The sequence below is a fragment of the Oryx dammah genome, unplaced genomic scaffold (assembly GCF_014754425.2).
Source record: "Oryx dammah isolate SB20612 unplaced genomic scaffold, SCBI_Odam_1.1 HiC_scaffold_2, whole genome shotgun sequence".
Lineage (NCBI taxonomy): Eukaryota > Metazoa > Chordata > Mammalia > Artiodactyla > Bovidae > Oryx > Oryx dammah.
The window spans coordinates 131,860,884-131,878,123 of record NW_024070186.1 but is presented as its reverse complement, the minus strand read 5'-3'; the positions used below and the strand labels follow the sequence as shown (position 1 = coordinate 131,878,123).

Genomic DNA, 17,240 nt, shown 5'->3' with positions numbered 1-17,240 from the left:
TTTTTCATGTTTTTCCCATTATGGTTTATCACAAGATATTGAATATAGTTCCCTGTGCTATACAGTAGAACCTTGTTTTTTTTTTCAATCTATTCTGTATATACTAGTTTGAATCTCCAGAGCTTCCCTGATAGCTCAGTTGGTAAAGAATCCACCTGCAATGCAGGAGACCTCGGTTCAATTCCTTGGTCAGGAAGATCTGCTGGAGAAGGGATAGGCTACCCACTCCAGTATTTTGGGCTTTCCCTGTGGCTCAGCTGGCAGAAAATCCACCTGCAATGTGGGAGACCTGGGTTTAATCCCAGGGTTGGGAAGATCCCCTGGAGAAGGGAAAGGCTACCCACTCCAGTATTCTGGCCTGGAAAATTCCCTGGACTGTATAGTTCATGGGGTCTCAAAGAGTCAGACAAGACTGAGGGACTTTCACTTTTCACTTGAATCTACTAATTCCAGATTTCTAATCCTTCTCTCCCTTCCCCTGCTCCCCCTTGGCAACCACGAATCTCTTCTCTATGTCTCTGATTCTGTTTGTGTTTCATAGATACGTTCATTTGTGTCCTATGTTAGATTCTACATGTAAGGGATATCATATGGGATTTGTCTTTCTGACCTACTTTGCTTAGTATGATAATCTCTGGGTCCATCCTTATTGTTGCACATGGCATCATTTTAGTCTTTTTTTACGGCTCAGTAATATTACTTTGTATGTATATATATATATACACACCCCAACTCTTTATGAATTCATCTTTCAGTGGACATTTAGGTTGCTTCCATATCTTGGCCACTGTAGATAGTGTTCTTATGAACATAGGGGTGCATGTATCTTTTTAAGCTTTAATTTTATCTGAGTATATGTCCAGGAGTTCAATTGCTGGATCACTTGGCAGCTCTACTTTTATTAATAATTTTTGAGGAAACTCCATACTGTTTTCCATAAGGTCTGTACCAATTTAAATGCCTACCAACAGTGTAAGAGGGTTCCATTTTCTCCACACGCTCTCCCATATTTATTATCTGTACACTTTTTAGTGATGACCACTCTGAGCAGTGTATCACATCATTGCTAATCCCAAAAGTAAAACATTTTACTTTTAGACATAAGATTTGTTGTTGCAGCAACAGCAACAACAATACATCAAAGAAACCAAAATAGGAAATACTGTACTCTAAATTCATAATGACACATATTTTATTAGTGACATTTGTTCAGTACTTTTAATGGAAAACACTGTGTACCATACTAAACATTTTAGTTTCATTGTATTACTTTAACTTTATAGGAAATATAAAGTAGGTATTAATTTCATCCTCACTTTGTAAGTGATAAAAGTAGAACTTTGAAGAATTAAATAACTTCCCCCATGTTGCACAGCCAGTAGGAACTGATTCACATTTTGACTTTAGAATTGTTCTCGTAACTGAAACACTAGCAAAAGTTTGCCAAAAGTTCTCCTTCTTTTAAATGAAATCTTAATCTTCTAAAATACACAGAGATTTTTTGAATGCATTTAACACACATACAACAACAACAAATTATAACTTGGACTACAAAACTTGGAGAACAGTATCGCTGTAGCAGCATTTCCTCTGTGTCATATCGGGTACATTGGTAACAGCACTTGAGAGTCACAGGATACCTTATCAAAACGTGTGTGTTTACGTGTGCAGGCTCAGTCATGTCTAACTCTTTGTGACTCCATGGGCTGTAGACTGTCAGGCTCCTCTGTTCATAAAATTCTCCAGGCAAGAAGATTGGAGTGGGTTGCCATGCCCTTCTCCAGGGGATCTTAACAACCCAGGGATGGAACCCAGGTCTTTTGTATCTCCTGCCTTGACAAGCAGATTCTTTACCGCTGTGCCACCTACGAAGCCCATTAAAACATGGTGTCTTTAACGATTAACACTCATGGTTTATTTTTTCAACTAGATTATTATCTTCTATAAGTTAGTCTTGCTTGTGCAAATGGGAAAGATTTGAAGGTCAGATTTGAGATACTTTTGCTTTATTTGTGCAAATGAATACAGCCTGTCCCACTGCTTACTGCTGCCAAGTGGTCAGACATTTATAGCAAATTTAGTTATATTTTTTGAATATCCATGAGCAGCCCAAACCCTGTTCTCATTCATTCATACACCACGCCCCACACACAGCACACGCCCACCCACATTTTCCTGTAAAGTCAAGATTTCATTACAATATGAAGGATGTGGGTTCTCTCTTCAATCATATTAAACAAATAAAAATGTTTGGAGTTCCCTTCCTCCCCACCTCTCCTTTTCCCTCACCTTTTCTCCCTTCTCTTCTTTCACAGTTAGCACAAAGTTCTAGTTTGTGCTGTGAAAGACTTGTGTCTTAAATGCTTTATCATACTCTTCAATTTGTGGCCTTTTGCCTCTGTAGCAAGTGATTGTAAATCAAGAAGGAACTTTAATATACCAGTAAAATTTATAAAAAGTTGTCTTAAAGAGCAGTGTTCTCTAAAAGCAATTTTTAAATGGAAACAAGATTTAGCATTGTTAATTATAGAATGTACAGCAAATGCAGAATTTGCTGCAGAGTTCTTTCTTAATTCTTTATTTAAATTGTTTTCCTCCTCCATAAATCTATACTACAATTCAGTAGTCACTTGATTCATGTGCCTTTAAACTTAATCTATTAAGTTACATAAAATAATTTAATCTCCTCATTTGTGCTAGCTGCATCCCAACTGCTTAAGAACCACCTGTAGTCATTGGGGACTCTGTAAGGCAGCCCAGATACAGTGCATGTCCTTCATCACAATGATGGTCTGTTGACATCACTGCCCAAGAGAGTTGATACTGAACTAATTAAGAAAATCAGAAAGTATATGTATATGTGAAGTGAAAGTGAAGTCGCTCAGTCGTGTCCGACTCTTTGTGACCCCATGTATATATACATCTATATGTATATATATGTATGTGTGTATATATATAGTATATATAGTGTATACACACACACATATATATGTATTCTACTTATTTCCTTCTTTTTTTTTTCTTTTTTAATTTCTCTGTTTGAATAATTTGCATTTTGACCTAAGGCATTAAGATTTTTTTGTTTTTGATATTTCAGCATGAAAGAAATATGTTGGCTATCACTATATATCCTCATAGGTATGTTTGTAGTATCATTTGCAGCTACTAGTTCATAGTTCAGTCGCTCAGTCGTGTCTGACTCTTTGCGACCCCATGAATCACAGCACACCAGGCCTCCCTGTCTATCACCAGCTCCCGGAGTTCACTCAGACTCACATCCATCGAGTCCGTGATGCCATCCAGCCATCTCATCCTCGATTGTCCCCTTCTCCTCCTGCCCCCAATCCCTCCCAGCATCAGAGTCTTTTCCAATGAGTCAACTCTTCTCATGAGGTGGCCAAAGTACTGGAGCTTTAGCTTTAGCATCATTCCTTCCAAAGAAATCCAGGGCTGATCTTTTCAGAATGGACTGGTTGGATCTCCTTGCAGTCCAAGGGACTCTCAAGAGTCTTCTCCAACACCATAGTTCAAAAGCATCAAATCTTCAGCACTCAGCCTTCTTCACAGTCCACCTCTCACATCCATACATGACCACAGGAAAAACCATAGCCTTGACTAGATGAACCTTAGTTGGCAAAGTAATGTTTCTGCTTTTGAATATACTATCTAGGTTGGTCATAACTTTTCTTCCAAGAAGTAAGCGTCTTTTAATTTCATGGCTGCAGTCTATGGACCCTAAATACAGAGATGTAATCATCAAGGCTGTGACATTGTACTATAGCCTTATCCTTTGTAATGTTGAATGCATTCTCTAGAAAGGAATAAAAGAAGATTATAACACTGTGATTTTACCTGATAGTGTGTACTAAATGCAGTAATCTGTATCCAGAAGAGAGAAAACAGGCTTTCCCAAATATCATTCTAGGGGCTAGGCCACCTACAAAAGGGTCAGGATCAGTTGGATAATGGTAGGAAGAGCCAGGGCCTCAGGCCAGTCTCTGAGGTCCTTCTTATGGCTCTGCTGGGTCTTCGTTGCTGCAAGGACTTTCTCCACTTGTGGCGAGTGCGGGCCACTCTCTGGTTGCTGTGTGCGGGCTTCTCATTTCAGTGTCTTCTCTTGTTGCAGAGCTTGGACTCCAGGGCACTCGCGCTTCGGTAGTTGTGGCATATAGGCTCAGTAGCTTCAGATCCCCGGCTCTAGAGCACAAGCTCGATAATTGTGGCCCACAAGCTTGGTTGCTATGTGGCATGTGGGATACTCCTGGGCCAGGGATCGAATCTGTGTTTCCTGCATCAGCAAGCAGATTTTTTTTTACCACTGAGCCACCAGAGAAGCTTGCACCATTTATATTTTAAGGAAGTATGGCAGTCCAGACCATCCATTATTCTTGCAAGCATCACATTCAGTGTACACAGTGTCCAAAGTTCTCCTTGGGGCAACTGTCCTGCTGAGATCTCAACATCCAGCAATGCTGGGCATCTCTCCAGTCTCCACCTCCCATCAGAACCATGTCCAGCTTGCAGATAAGTGAACACACGTTTCCCTTCCTCCCCAGTACTTTCTGGATGTGTTCCAATCCCTCTGGATTCCAAGTCTGCTGTCACTTTAGACACTCTCCTGAGTTCTGAGGCTCATAGTTTTGAGTCTGCTGTGTCCACCCTAAAGGATTTAGTTCCACCTTTTAGAACCATCGCCTTGTTTGGAGCCCAGGGTTTTATGCATTGGAGATTATTTTCTCCATATTCTATGGATTAATTGATTCATAGTATCAGGATATTGTACTAGCAGTTGAGGAAAAAGGAGTCTTAAGACAAAACCCTTTCCTAGCAGATAACCTATAGTATTTGTTCACAGCTCAGTTTCCATTAGAATCCCCTGAATTTGTATTATAATACATGTAAATATGAAAACAGAAAATATTGTTTTTATATATACTATGGGGCTTCTTAGGTGGCAGGTGAAGAACCTGCCTTCCAGTGCAGGAGACATAAGATAAGTGAGTTCAGTCCCTGAGTCAGGAAGATAACTTGAAGGAGGGCACAGCAATCCACTTCAGTCTTCTTGCCTGGAGAATTCCATGGACAAAGGAGCCTGGCTGGCTATAGTGTAGCAAGGAGTTGGACACGGCTGAATCAACTTAGCATGCATGCATATATATATTTCAGTGTGTTGGACCATTTTTTGGGGGGGGGGCTTCCTAAGATCTATTGTCCATATCTTTTTTTCCCCTTGAGACTTACTACTTCAAAAACTTAATTTTAGGTAGATCATGGATATCAGATTTTATCTATGGAAGAAATGGCAGCATGAAATAAAAACTGTCAAAGCAGTGATATGTAAGAATGGTTGATGGCAAATTGAAGGTTAGCATTTTGTTTAGAAATATATTCATCTATTCTTTGACTTCATAAATCATATTTAAATTATTAGTAACTACAGTAATGAAGATACCATGGATTCTAGAAATGAGGGATTGCTAGGGTGGTCTAACATGTATGTTTAATAAACTCTGGTTTTGAATTGCTAAATTCAACCTATTTGACTGTCAGAAGAGCTTTAATGTCCTTCATTGTGCAAACTTTGTTTCTGTCACCCTTGCCAAATCCTCATAGGGATTAATTTAGTTATGGATTAAGCTGCAGCAGTAACCCAGCATTCTGTCATGGATCCAAACTAGTTCTGAGCTTTGCTTCTGCTGCTGAAGGCAAAAACTTTGCTCTCTCTACGATGGATTCGGAAATCCTTGTCTCTTCTTTCTTTCACTTGTTCTTATTTAACATAAGCTTTCTTTCTTTCTTGTATGGCCCAATTGAAACTTATATATTATGGAGGTATTTGAAATTGTGGTAATAAATACATGTTCTTCGTGTTTTTAATCACTTGCCAGTCTGCATCAGCCTTTTAATTATTAATAAAGTGAAATCCATTGATTTCCTCCAGTTGTTCGAACATGAGTCTGACCTAATCCTGCCTCAGGCTTGAGGGGTTCTGAGATGAACAGCAAATCCTTGAGCTAAACATTAATTTTGTGGGATTTAAGCATAGTAGTATTTTTTATTCCTAAAGGAGGCTACTCCTTTGTCTTTTACTTTCTGAATTTGCAGAAGTATTATGAACTTTCGTCTGTTCCTGTTATACATACAAAGTAAATCTTGGACAAAACAAGTTTGTGATACCACAAATATTTGACCTTTCTCATCATTTTGTTCTGATATTAGAAAATTTACCATGAATGTTCATAAAATGATAGATTGAGAAGATTTTAATACTGTTTTTAATTCAAATTCAAGCACACTTATTAGTAGAACATTTTTGGTTATTTTTCTGTTAGGAATAGCTTTTTGCTAGCTGTATTTTAAACCATTTTAAAATAGTACATTGTGACTTATTTCAGATTTTCTTAGCAAAATTTCATTTTCTAGTTCCCTTTTTTCATTGACATAGTATCAGTTAACATATTTTTATTTCTTTAAGAAATTGAACAATATATCAGTTTCTCTTCTCAATCTGCTGGTAATTGCAAAAGTGTGTTAAGCAGGGTGGCAAGATAGCTTTTGGATGGAAATTTATATGTGGTTTTGTTTGCCTATTTTTTTGAAAAACACAATGAAAATCTTTAGAAGCTGATGAATAGCATGAGCTAAAACTTCTAGAAGACAGAAAATTAGCATGAATAACTTACCTCATTCTTTATGTTCAAATATTTTTTCTCAAGTACAGAAGAAAAATCGCCTATGACTGACTACCATGTAGTAAGTTACTTACAAATATATGAATGAATTGTGAATGAATTAACAATATCTGTGACAAACTTCTCAAACAGTGATGTTTGATGATGATAACCCTTCAGCCAGGATAGTTTCAGGTAGTCTGGAATATTCGTGTTTACATCCTTTGCTGATCCAAATGCCATATTATTATTCAGTTCTCATTGCTTTACTATTCATATATGAGCTAGTAAGTATTTGACTTGATCAATTTGGTTGTTCTTTGCAACCAGATTTGGAGTTCTTCATTTACTGTACATGCTTATAGAATATAATTATACCTTTATCCTATTGGTTTATTAAAATCTATAATAGACTTTATCAAACTCAGAGTTCATGTAAATATTGATAACAGGAAGCTGAGAAATGGAAGGTTACAAGTGTTTATTTGACCAAACAGTGACCCCCCAAAATGTTGTTTTTCAGTGTGCAGTCTTTCCCTGTATGGCAAGCCCGCATAACTGCTTCTGATCCCAAATCTCAGGGAATTTGTTTCCAACACCATAATAATCTTTCAAAAGCAACCATGATTATAGTAACTTCAAAGCAGCAAGCATCTGTACTTTAAGATGGGCCACTGGAAGCTAGCATCCGTCTTTCGTAAAGAAGCAGTCGTGCTTTTCCCTGCTGCCACTTAGAAGAGCTTCCTTGGGGACCTTGTTAGACGCTTTCATGTGAAGACCATTTGACCCCCTTCTGATTAGTGCGCAGGTTTTCGTGGCAGTGGTTTCTGGGAGGGAGATGCTGTTGGCCCGTCGCCTCCCTATTCTTGAAGTAAAAGAAAACTCTCAGTGGAATATATTAAGGATAATAAAGGGAAGAAGAAATACCAGTTAAAAGAAGGTTGAAATATTGAACTACTATTAAAAAATTCAATGAACACATATTTCTGTACCAGTTGTTAAGAGGATAACACAGTCAGTAACACATTTTCCTATTTTGGGTTCAGAAGAGTTTAACTTCTTCATTTCTTTTTCTTGCTACATTTCAGAAATATGTGTTTTTGAGAATGCAAAGAGTAAGTGACTTTGTAGCTCATTTTACTTTGTGTCAGTCAGCTTCCTTTTAGCTGAATACTCATTTCGCTTAGAATGACACCGAAAAATGTTAAAATGTCTTAAAAAGTAACAAAAGGGTACCAGGAATGCCTAGATCTTCCTTTCTAATCATTTTCATTATGGCTTTTATAGCCTTAGGTAAAATCTTTCCCCAACAAATTGTTGACAGGAATGTCAGGAACAATGTCTATATAAAGGTATCAACAAGCTTTTAACCTTATTAGTTAATGTTAGTTGCTGAGTAATGTCCGACTCTTTGCAAACCCACGGTCTGTCCATAGGATTCTCCAGGCAAGAATACTGAAGTGGGTTGCCATTTCCTTCTCCTTTAACCTTATTACACAACCTTTAAAATCCAGTGCCAATTCTTCTGTAATATCTGTGATTCAATTTGGAATTTATTTAAAGTCCAGCTTACATGAATAGGCCCAGTAATTCCCCTTTTCTTGTACTAACAGGATGCTTACACTCACAAAATCAAACTACACAGAAAATAATTTAGTTTCTCTTATTATTTTAATGTATTTACAAAATGGCAGTAGATGACCACATAATCCAGCATTTGCTTTCTTTTACTCCCTCTTCCCGTTTATGAGTCCCACAGTCTAATTTTCCATTAGGGTACATTCGTTTTAATGTAATTTATTACATATCACAATAGATTCCTCACATAGGGTTCGAATCCTCTCGTTTTTAATTTCTCTTGCTTTAGCCCTTTATAAACCACAGCTGTTACTAAGAAAACAAAAATGATGTTGAAAACCTGCTTACTCTTCCACTTTCCTGGAGGGGTAGGGGAACAGCAGGTAGTATAGCCTCATCCCCAAACCAGATGTTACTTTATTAAAAATTGAACATTTTGGAGAGAGTAGAAGGAGATTTATGCCTTAGGAGAGAAGCAAAGTTAGAAGGAAAAAGAATATAAGATGGTTCAATTCAGTTTTAAATTCAAGCTTTGCTTATAATTAACTAACTAATTAACTAATTCAGCATTTTACTGAAATTGTATTTTAAATTTGTATGGATAATAATAGCCCACATTCTAACCTGATGTTTAATGATCGTTATCATTGTTTGTCAATCCAACAAGATTGTCTGGAGTTTTATCATACAGTGACATCAGGATTACTTCTGTAAAGGACCCAATTGTAATATAGTATAATACAATATGCTTCCTCCCTTTTAAGAGTTTAATTATTAATAACAATTCACTAGATTATTTTATTAGAAATAGAGTTTTGTTTTTTTTTTACTTTATTTTACTTTACAATACTGTATTGGTTTTGCCATACATCAACATGAATCCGCCATGGGTGTACACGTGTTCCCAATCCTGACCCCCCCTCCCACCTCCCTCTGCATATCATCTCTCTGGGTCATCCCAGTGCACCCGCCCCAAGCATCCTGTATCCTGCATCAAACCTAGACTGGCGATTCATTTCTTATGATATTATACATGTTTCAATGCCATTCTCCCAAATCATCCCACCCTCTCCCTCTCCCACAGAGTCCAAAAGACTGTTCTATACATCTGTGTCTCTTTTGCTGTCTCTTTTGCATACAGGGTTATCGTTACCATCTTTCTAAATTCCATATATATGTGTTAGTATACTGTATTGGTGTTTTTCTTTCTGGCTTGCTTCACTCTGTATAAGGAATTTAATATGTGTTGTGTGATATATTAATCTAACATTTAAATTTATTTTTGTTGGATTATATTTTGCGTCAGTTTTTTTATACTTCTTTAAGGTATGAACAAGTGACAACTTTGAAAATGCTGTAATTTTGCCAGTATTCAGGCTCATTTTTTTTTTCTTCTCCAATTCATTATAGAAGCACATTGGAAATTTCAACTACTAGAAAATCATTCTCTGATAACAATAATTTGGGACCTCCAAATAATCAAGAAAATTGTGTATTTTCAAATCTAGCCATAAGGTTTAAAAATTACATCTGTAAACTTTTAAAAAAATGTTTTCCCATTCTCAGCTGCATCTATCCATACATCAAGTTAAAATTCTTATTTTTATCTCATCTAGTTTCTAGTTTATTATTTACATTTCTACATCCTGAATTGTAAGATAGGTAGTACCTTTTTCGCATACCATTCCAACAGATTCATAATTTGTAAGAAAATTATAGAAGAGTCAAAATTTTAAGGCCGAACAGTCTGTTATTCACTCTAAATAAATTTCTTTCTTGCGGTTTGAGTTGTTTCATCTTTGAAATAATCACAGTATTAGCACATCCTCCTCACTTTCCAATGACAATGTATTGACAAAACAGTAACTACGTAAGGCATTTTGATCTTTAAAATCATATTTTATTGTATTAGTGTTATAGTTACTATGGCCACTGTGGACTAATTTAGCAGAATTTTGCAGAATCATTGATGTTGAATCTGCTGCACTTAAACACTTATATCTATTTACAGGTGTTGATATCTACTAAACTTCCCCGCTCCCCAGGAGTGCTAACTATCTTTGGATACAACCATCCTATTAAACTCTCTGTCATGGTTAGATTGCTGCTGTTGAGTGTCTCAGTTATTTGTCTATCAACCACCAGTTGAGGATGGATGGTTTAAGTCTTGCAATTAGTCAGTCAGTCAGTAAAAGTAGATCTTGTCATTTCTTTTAATCTTATCAGTTTCACTTTATTAATATTTCATCAGGTTAACAAGAGAAGGACCACACTTATCATTATTTGATAATACTGTGAACCCATGAGTAGAACAGCTTTTTAACTTTCTTTTGTTGAGGGAATGAAGATTTCATCTCTGAGGTCTATAGTAAAAGTGGATTAACTGAGAAAACAGTGACAAGTTTAGAATATATATGCATGCACAAGCACTCAGTCAATCAGTTGTGCTCCACTCCTTGGACTGTAGTTTGTCAAGCTCCTCTGTCCATGGAATTTGCCAGGCGAGAACACTGGAGTGGGTTGCCATTTCCTACCCCAGGGATTCTTTCCAGCCCAGGGATGGAACCTGCATCTCTTGTGTCTCCTGCATTGGTAGAGGGATCCCCTACCACTGTGCCAACTGGAAAGCCTGGATAACATATATGTTAAAATTTTCTGGTGACAAATACTTAATGAATGTTTTAAGGTATGACATATTTGAATTTCAGAAAAGATCTAGCTGTGTGAGTAGTGTATATATCATTGTAGTATCTGGTTTTTCAAAGAAAATATTCAGTGTTACTGTAGAAATAATTATATTTCTGAAAAAAAATTATTTATGCCTTCATCCAAAAAGGAGTATATGTGCATAAGGAGTAATTTCTAAGTGATCAATAAACTTAGTCAGTGAGATTGATCATGGCATTGATCGTGGCTTCTTTTACACCCTACCAATCAAGAAATTCTGTGAATTCAAGCCACATAAAAAGCTACATGATGAGATTCCTCTCCATGAACATGCATTTAAACCAGTCATATCTGAGAGTAATAATCAAAGATATTAGTTTCTAAAGAGGAGTAGAAATGTGTCTTCTAGAATAATCCATCTTTAAGTGATCCATCTCTCACCTAAGAAGGCTCTACCCACCTGGCTCACAATTCAAGTTGGTGAGGGAGCTTTATAGTTGAGAACACAGTCAGTAACTTTGACTAAAAAGTCCTGAATAAGAAATCTCTTCATATATTCCTTTCATTTAGTAGCCACAGTGTTTGGCAAAAATGTGTGTCTTTCTTTAGGCAGTGTGTGTGTGTGTGTACTCTCTCTCTCTATGTGTATATATATATATATATCACTATTACCCATAATTCTCTGTGTATTTATGTCATTCATAAAATATCCATTGGCAATAAGTCGGGATTTATAAATTGCATTTACTTCTTTAAGATTTTTTTTAATCTAATGGAATTTATAAAATTTTAGAGCTAAGCTGTCTTGAAGTAGGAGAAACTCTTAAGTGTTTTTCTAGCTTTATTCTGGATTTCCCTGCAAAGCCTTTTAATTATTGGATTGGCTGTAGTGTTCATTCAGGGTTTTCTGTAAGACAATAAATTCTTTATTCTAGTGATACATTATTTTGGTAATATATGCTATTTTTAGAAAAATTAATCTGTAAGAATAAATAAGCAAGAGGTAGGTGGGCAGAGAGAGAAAAAAATTTAAACACTTTTAAGTTCTTGTACCAAAAGAATGTTTTTAACACTTAAGTATATAGTCCTCTTTATATTTTCTAAACAGAAGAAACTATATTACAAATATTCTGTTATGTATGTAATACATTTTCTATATGTTATATACACTAGTATTCACTTCAATATGGGATAATAAGATTCATTTTTAAGCCAACTATATGACCTTTCTTCTTGCACTTAACTGGGATTTGACCTTTCTTTTTGTGCTTAACATATAAGCCATTTGCAGTATCTTCTGACTCAGGGAAATGAAAATAGAGGATTTTCAGGGAAGGTACAGGAAATAGTTTGGAATGTTAAGTGGGGCAAAGTGAGTGTTCAGACTAAAAAGTAAGTGTGGGAGGTCTTGATGCTAAGCTAGGAGTTTATTCTTCCTTTATTAACTGTTTCAGTGATATTCTAATTTTGAAATTTGGAGAGAGAAACAGAGAGAGAAGAGTAAACCAAGTAGTTTACATTTAGTCTATATTTGGTGCAATGTAATATCTACATGAAAAGAAAATTGTTTCCTTTGGTTAAGAAATTTTCCAGGGTCAAGTTTATAGACAACATAGATTTTTACTATACCTCTTTTTAATGACTTTATTAAAGGCAAGTCTTGTAAAATAGCCCAGAGTTAGCAGAGGATTTTTCCCCCTTTCTAACAGAGATACAATTCAAGCTCCTGTGCCAGAAACTATCCAAAATGAGAAATTACTTTTTAGTAGTCGGTTATTAACAAGTGCCTTTGAGAATGTCTTAGAAAAGACAAGTTAAACTGCCAAGTTTGTTTTCTGTTGATTTGTTTCTTCATATTTCCCTCCTCCCCACTCTTACTAGATATAGATTTCAGGGAAATACATACATGAACCATAATGGACAGTTCTAGAGGAGCTCTCAAAACTATTAACTATGAGAATAGCCTTGTTAAAAAATTTTAATGAATGACAGTTAAGTTTATTTTGGCACATTAACTCTCTTAATAGCTAAAATATCCCCCCAGTGTTCTGCAGATAGGGCACTCTATTGAAAACATTCTTTGGTGACAAGAGATAGTTTAATCCTGGCTTTGTAATCAGAACACATTTTATGGAAATCTTAGTGATTTCTTTACAATGTGTAGCTTGACAAAACAATATTTTGTTTTATTTTTTTGTTTTAAATCATAGTTCAACACACCTTAAGCTGCTGAAGTGGGGATCTGAAATCTATGTTCTTTGGCACAAATTTTAGTACCTTTTAAAGTTTAAAATTTTTAAACTCAAGCAAGTCCTAAATCCCTAAGTTTCTAAATTCCTTGAGGAATAAACCATGCCTTAGTTAGAATTAGACCATTGTTATGGACTGCATGTTTGTGATAACACTAAAATTTGAACTTTCTCCTACAGTTAAACCCTAATCCCCAGTGGGATGATATTTTAGGGAGTGAGACCCTGGGAGGTAATTAGGTCACAAGAGTGGAGCCCTCATGATGGGATTAATGCCCTAAAAGAAGAGAAAGGAGAGAGCTTGCTTCCTGTCTTTTTTCCCTCCTCCATGTGAGGTCACAGCAAGAAAACAGCTAGCTATTTGCAAGCCAGGAAACAGGCCCTCACTATACAGTGGTTGTGCCAGATATTTGATCTTGGACTGCCTCACTTACAAAACTCTGAGAAGTGAACGCTTGTTGTTTAGCCACCCAGTCAATGGTAATATGTTTAGCAGCCCAAACTGACTGAGACAGCCATATATTCAAAAGTAAATTAACTTCAGTGGCCATGGTAATGACTGGCACAAATATGATAATTAATGGTACTATATAGAGTCATAAGTTTTAAGGGTAAGAATACATATGGTGGTGTAGGTATGTGTGTATCCATGTTGATCTTGCTATCTTTTTAAAATATATTTATTGAAAGTGTAAAGAAAAATAAAAACTTGCATTATCCCCCAGAAAACTGCGGCCACAGAAACCCTAAGTAACCAGCCAAAATCATGTAGTTCTAGCCTTTGACTGTGTAGATCACAACAAACTGGAAAATTCAAGAGAAGGGAATATCAGAGCACCTGACCTGCCTCCTGAGAAGTCTGTATGTAGGTCAAGAAGACAGATAGAACTGGACTTAGAACATCAGACAGGTTCCAAATCAGGAAAGGAGTACATCAAGGCTGTATATTGTCACCCTGCTATTTAGCTTATATGCAGAATACATCTTGAGAAATGCTGGGCTAGATGAAACACAAGCTGGAATCAAGATTGCCAGGAGAAATATCAATAACCTCAAATATGCAGATGACACCACCCTTATGGCAGAAAGTGAAGAGGAACTAAAAAGCCTCTTGATGAAAGTGAAAGAGGAGAGTGAAAAAGTTGGCTTAAAACTCAACATTCAGAAAACGAAGATCATGGCATCCGGTCCCATGACTTCATGGGAAATAGATGGGGAAACAGAGGAAATAGTGTCAGACTTTATTTTGGGGGGCTCCAAAATCACTGCAGATGGTGACTCCAGCCGTGAAATTAAAAGACGCTTATTCCTTGGAAGGAAAGTTGTGGCCAACCTAGACAGCATATTGTAAAGCAGAAACATTACATTGCTGACAAAGGTCTGTCTAGTCAAGGCTATGGTTTTCCCAGTGGTCATGTATGGACGTGAGATTTGGACTATAAAGAAAGCTGAGCACGAAAGAATTGATGCTTTTTAACTGTGGTGTTGGAGGAGACTCTTAAGAGTCCCTTGGACTGCAAGGAGATCTTACCAATCCATCCTAAAGGAAATCATTCCTGAATATACTGAAGCTGAAACTCCAGTACTTTGACCACCTAATGCTAAGAAATGACTCACTGGAAAAGACCCTGATGCTGGGAACGATTGAAGGCAGAAGGAGTTGGATGGCATCACCAAATGAATGGACATGAGTTTGAGTAATCTCCGGGAGCTGGTGATGGACAGGGAAGGCTGGTGTGCTGCAGTCCATGGGGTCGCAAAGAGTCAGACACGACTGAGCGAGTGATCTGAAGTGAGGCATCATCGTGCTAAAACTGAGATCCAGCACTGCAGTGCACTGCAGTGCACTGCCTTGGAATGGACTTTTCTGCATTAAGAGATACTTTGTTGTGTGGGTATCAGCTGGGAAAAGAGAGGTGGAGAGGGGAGCGTGTGGAGAAAAAAGACAAGGAGAATGGAAAAGCAGGTAGAGAGAAGCATAGGATTAGGAACCAAGGTATTAAGATGGATTTTAAAATTCTACTTCTAAAAACTGTCATTTTGTAATTATCCTAAGCATATAGTAATAGCTTGGCTTTTGTTGAAAAGGATTCCTTTTATCTGGCCCAAGATGTATCATTATATGCTGAAAAATTCAGGCCTTAAAAATGATATATTGAACTCAAAGGAAAATGTATGGATGACACAAATCATTGGACTGTTTATTAAACAGTCAGGTTTATTAAAGTGTTTTAATATCACATGTGTATGGACTTCCCTGATAACTCCAGTATTCTTGGGCTTCCCTTGTAGCTCAGCTGGTAAAGAATCTGCCAGCAATGTGGGAAACCTGGGTTTGATCCCTAGGTTGAGAAGATCCCCTGGAGGAGGGAAAGGCTACCCACTTCAGTATTCTGGCCTGGAGAATTCCATCCATGGAGTTGCAAAGAGTCAGACAAGATTGAGCGACTTTCGATATCTTTAAGGGCATCTTGTTTAATCACTGGTATTTGATATTTCTGAATCACACTTACTTCCCTATCATTTTCTGCAGGAATTTTGATAATGCGAAATCCACCGTGGATTCTTCTAGAGTCATTTTGGGGGATTTGTGAAGTTAACTAGACATCAGTGAGCATAGGTATAAAAAGCCAGTAAACTCACTTTAAATATTAAAAATTATCCAGTGCATTTTGTTCTTCTAAATGTATCATATTACTTTTATAAGTTTTAATGTGTATATCTGATTTAAGTGAGAAAGGGTATGGTCAGCTTTTCTTCTGAGGTTCCCTAATAAACTGTGCTTGTTTGTGATTTGGTTCAAGAATGCTTTTATCCTGACTAGTAGATAGGTTGTTATGCATTTAAGACAGAGTTAAATGCAGATGTATTTAATTCTCATGCTGTTGCTGCTGCTGCTAAGTCACTTCAGTCCTGTCTGACTCTGTGCAACCCCATAGATGGCAGCCCAACAGGCTCCCCTGTCCCTGGGATTCTCCAGGCAAGAACACTGGAGTGGGTTGTGGTTTCCTTCTCCAATGCATGAAAGTGAAAAGTGAAAGGGAAGTCGCTCAGTCGTGTCCGACTCTTCGCGACCCCACGGACTGCAGCCTACCAGGCTCCTCCGTCCATGGGATTTTCCAGGCAAGAGTAGTGGAGTAGGGTTCCATTGCCTTTTCTGATTTAATTCTCATAGTAACCCTCTATTTCCATTTGAAAGATGAGGTAAATGAGATAGAGTCCAGTTGGGTGAATTTGCAGTATTTTATACCTAGTAAGTGGTAAATAAATGTCTAATTAGAATTCAACTTTTTTCTCATTACAAAATTTCTATTGTTAATTTCTGTGTCTTAGTCTGTTTGAAGTGAGTTTTAATTTACATGAACAGTTTTTATGATCTTTCCTACCTTCTCTGGGAGGATCCCTTATAATAATAAACATACTGAACTGTGTGTTTTTCAGACTGTTCTTTGGGTTCTTGGTTATTTCCTGACATAAGTCCCAGATGCGGGGGATACAAAACATTGTACAAGGAATTAAATACGTCCAGAAATTGTGTGCCTTTGGTTAGACTGCTTCTTCACTGGTCCCGACTGTTTCCTGAAAGTCCAGCTCTTGGCAGCTGGATTATAAGTTTATACTTCATGTCATTTATCCCAATCATGTGCTACTGCAGAACTCTGGGAAGGGAATTCCTATCCTTAAATATAAAAGGACTTTGTTTATGTTTCTAGAATTCAGCACCTATTATTCATTCAGTGTTACAGACTTTTTCACAAACCCAAGTCTCCTCTTCACATAGCGATTGCATATTTTATATTGTTTTCATAGATGCTGGATAGAACTAAGGATATTTTTTCCAATGCTTCTTGAATTAGATTTTGAACTGTAATTTATTTCTAAGAGGCAGAGTTCAACCTATCAGACCCATAAGGGGGGTTTGCACTAGGCAACTTGGTGGAGTGACATCCTTCTGAGAGCATTGAGATATTGGAAAGAAAGCTCTAAAAGAGACATAGTCTGTGGAATTAGTAAGCAAGGACAGACCAAGCATTCCAGTGGAGTAACAAACCCACGTGAGAATAGTGGAGTTTGA

General features: G+C 37.0%; 1 protein-coding gene and 1 long non-coding RNA gene across 7 annotated transcripts in view; both read left to right on the top strand.

Moving 5' to 3' along the window:
• The window catches only part of ROBO2 (roundabout guidance receptor 2), a 653,625-nt gene that overhangs the window by 360,825 nt on the left and 275,560 nt on the right, over positions 1 to 17,240 (top strand). The window lies entirely within an intron of this gene.
• On the top strand, positions 1,492 to 10,788 carry LOC120853360. The gene is made up of 3 exons (XR_005718768.1): positions 1,492 to 1,715; positions 4,707 to 4,712; positions 10,726 to 10,788. It is a non-coding gene; the product is annotated as an uncharacterized LOC120853360 (long non-coding RNA).